Genomic DNA, 4420 nt, shown 5'->3' with positions numbered 1-4420 from the left:
TCATTAACCAATAAAAGCAACACATATACAGAAGGACTTTCCACATCATATTAAGAGAAAAAAAAAAGGCCAAGTAGCGTATTAAAGGCAGACCTATCAGAATTACATGAGAATTCTCAATGGAAACAATGAAAGCCAGAAAGTCCTGGTAAAGCATTATGCAGACATTAAGAGACCATGGATGCCAGCCTAGCAAAACTTTCAATCACCATAGATGAAGAAAACAAGATATTCCATGGCAGAACCAGATTTAACCAATCCCTAGCCACAAATCAAGTCCTACTCAAAGTACTAGAAGGAAAATTCCAACCCAAGGAAGTTAGCTACGTCCACAAAAACACAGACAGTAGATGATCTCACAGCTGCAAATCCCAAAGAAGGGAAAACACATGCAATAACATCCATCATCAACAATGAAAACTAAAATAACAGGAACTAGCAATCGCTGGTAATTAATATCATTTAATATAAATGGACTCAAATCACCTATAAAAAGACACAGGCTAACAGATTGTGTAGAGGGCTGGTTTGGAACTGCATAGAAACTCTGTGCAGGGGTGACTTGAGGTAGCATTCTTGCTGATAGGCTTGGCAAACCAGATCAGGAGGAGGCAAACCTCTACTATCAGTAGAATGCCCTGCCAATAGTCAGTCCTTGAGAACACAGATGTGCACTGTAGTTCAAAGGCTCTGATTAGGTTGTGGTTTGTCTTCTGATGAGGTGTTTTTACATATTATAGTACAGCGAGAGTTATTCCCATAATACCAGGCTTTTTGTTTAGATTAACTAGTGCATGAAGCTCTTGGAATTATTTGCAACCAAGCTACTAGTTTATGAAACTATTTTCATGTATTATGGGAACCTAGTTTGAATCATGATTTGAGTATTATAAAAAGAGCACTGGCTTTGCAATAAAGTATGCAGTTGTACCTACTCTGCATCAACTGTGTCCTGATTTCTGCGGCATTACCCAGAGTCATCCATATCCAAGGAAATTGGGGAAGGGTCCCCAACAAGATTGAATACATAAACAGAAATATACCTCAACCTCAAAGACAGACATCACCTCAGAGTAAAGGGTTGGGGAAAAATTTCCAATTAAAAGACCTATGAACAAGCTGGTGTAGCTATCCAAATAGCAGATAAAATAGACTTCAAACTAAAATCAATCAAGGGAGATGAAGATGGACATTTCATATTAGTCACAGGAAAAATCCATCAAGAGGAAATCTCAACAGTAAACATCTATGCCCCAAATACAAGGGCACCCTCAAATGTAAAAGAAACACTTCTAAAGCTTAAATCACACATTAAAGCCCATACACTAACAGTGCGATACTTAAACACCACACTCTCACCATTGGGCAGGTCTGCCAGACAGAAATTTAGTAAGAAATAAGGGAACTAAAAGATGTTATGACTCAAATGGACTTAACAGACATCTATAGAACATTTCATCCAAATGTAAAAGAATATACCTTCTTCTCAGCACCTCATGAAACCTTCTCAAAAATTGACCACATACTAGGAAACAAAGCAAACCTCAACAGATTAAAAAAAAATGGGATAACCCGATGTATCTTATCAGATCAACATGGCTTAAAATTAGAATTCAGCAGCAACACTAATTTCAGAAAGCCCCAAAACATGTGGAAATTTAACAATGCTCTCCTGAGTCACCAATGGGTCAAGGAAGAAATTAAAGAAATTCAATTAAAATAACCATACATCATACCCAAATTTATGGGACACAATAAAATCAGTATTAGGAGGAAAGTTCATAGCACTAAATGCTTACATAAGAATCCAGAAAAATTCCACACTAGTGAGTTAACAGAACACCTGAAAACTCTAGAACAGAAGAAGCAAACTCACCCAGGAGGACTAGATGACAGGAAATAATCAAATTGAGAGCTGAAATCGACAAAATAGAAACAAAGAAAACAATACGAAGAATCAATAAGACAAAGAGTTGGTTCTTAAAGAAAACCAATAAAATATACAAACCTTTATCCAAAACTAGCCAAAAGGCAGAGAGATAATACCCAAATTAACAAAATCAGAAATGAAAAGGGGGACATAGCAAAAGACAGGGAGGAAATCCAAAGACTCATCAAAAACCAGTTCGCCACAAAATTGGAAAACTTAAATGAAATGGACAATTTTCTGGATAAATATCACTTACCAAAATTAAATCAAGACCAGATAAACAAATTAAATAGACTTATAACTGAAAAAAAAAACCAGAAACAATCATCAAACGTCCCCCAACTAAAAAAAAAAGTTCAAGACCAGTGGGTTTCATCTCAGAATTCTACAATATTTTCAAAGAGCTAGTATCAATACTCCTCAAATTGTTCTACACAGTGGAAACAGAAGGAACATTGCCAAACTCTTTTTATTAGGCTACAATTACTCCAATACTCAAACCACATGAAGACATTACTAAGAAAGAGAATTACAGACCAATCTCACTCATGAACATTAGTGCAAAAGTACTCAATAAAATACTGGCAAATCAAATCCAAAATTATATCAGAAAACTCATCCACTATACCCAAGTAGGCTTTATTCCAAAGATGCAGGGATGGTTCAACATATGAAAATCTGTCACTGTAACACACCATACAAACACACTGGGAAAAAAAGGCACATGATTATCTCATTAGATGTTGAAAAAGCCTTCAACAAAATACAACATCCCTTCGGGGTAAAGGTCTTGGAGAAAGCTGGGATAAAAGTAACATACCTAAACATAATAAAGGCAATATACAGCAAGCCAACAGCCACCATCTAACTAAATGCAGAGAAACTCAAAGTGATCCCACTGAAATCAGGAACAAGACAATGTCTATTCAATATAGTCCTTGAGGTTTTGCTAGAGCAATAAGACACCAAAAAGAGATCAAGGGAATACAAATCAGAAAAGAAGTCAAATTCTCGCTGTTTGCTGATGATATGATAGTTTACATAAGCAACCCCAAAAATTCTACCAAGGAACTTCTACAAGTCATAAACACCTTCAGTAATATAGCAGGATATAAGATTAACTAAGAAAAATCAGTAGCCCTCCTTTACACAGATGATAAATAGGCTGAGGAAAAAAAAATCAGATAAACATCACCCTTCACAATAGCCACAAATAACATAAAATATCTTACAGCAACTCTAAGCAAAAAGTGGAAGACCTGTATGACAAGAACTTTAAAACTTTGAAGAAAGAAACTGAAGAAAACACCAGAAAATGGAAAGATCTCCTACGCTCTTGGGTAGGTAGAATTAACACAGTAAAAATGGCAATCTTACCTAAAGCAAATTACAGATTCAATCAATACCCATCAAAACTCCAACACAATTCTTCACAGACCTTGAAAGAACAATACTCAACTTCATACGAAAAAATAAAAAACTCCAGATAGCCAAAACATTCTTGTACAATAAAGGAACTTCTGGAGGCATCACAATCTCTGACTTCAAACTCTACTACAGAGCTACAGTACCAAAAACAACCTGGTATGGGCATAAGAACAGACAGGAGGACCAATGGAGCTGAATCGTAGATAACCAGATATCAATCTACACAACTACCAATACCTGATTTTTGGCAAAGAAGCAAAAAAATCAAACAGAAAAAAAGAAAGCATATTCAACAAATGGTGCTGACATAACTTAATATCAATGTGTAAAAGAATGAAACTAGAACTTTATCTATTGCCATGCCCAAAACTCAAGTTCAAATGGATCAAATACCTCAACATAAAACCAACCACACTGAACCTTATAGAAGAGAAAGTGGGAAGTACCCTTGAACTCAGTGGCATAAAAGACCACTTCCTAAATATAACCCCAGTAGCACAGACACTGAGAGAAATAATTAATAAATGGGACCTCCTGAAACTGAAAAGCTTCTATACAGCAAAGGACATGGTCAACAAGGCAAAATGGCAGCCTACAGAATGGGAAAAGATCTTCACTAACCCCACATCAGACAGAGGACTGATCTCCAAAATATGCAAAGAACTCAAGAAATTGGTCGGCAGACCACCAGCGCAGGCCCAGGCGGGGCAGCAGAGCACCGGCGCAGGCAGCAGCAGACCAGAGCAGGAGGCAGCAGACAGCGGGGACCATCACACAACACCGAGAGCAGATCGCCCCACTACAATTAAAGCAAAGAGGTAGGCCTTTGGTTGGCGAGGTCCCTGGCAAACAGGGAGCCTGGTCCTGTTCCTGAAGACCCTTCTGAGGGGCGAGAGGGAACTTGGCCCCTGGCAGGAGCCAGGAAACAGAGCCATAGCATTTTGTAAGAGGAGCCCCTGGCCAACAGGGAAACCTGATCCGGTTTTTTTTTTATTATTAGAGATTTCTGTCTCTTTCCCACCGCTGCCTCCCATTTCCCTCCCCCTCCTCCAATAAAGTCCC

The sequence above is a fragment of the Alexandromys fortis genome, unplaced genomic scaffold (genome assembly GCF_014885135.2).
Source record: "Alexandromys fortis isolate MF-2015 unplaced genomic scaffold, M_Fortis_MF-2015_v1.1 scaffold_112, whole genome shotgun sequence".
Taxonomy (NCBI): domain Eukaryota; kingdom Metazoa; phylum Chordata; class Mammalia; order Rodentia; family Cricetidae; genus Alexandromys; species Alexandromys fortis.
Note: the sequence above shows the minus strand (reverse complement) of the source record.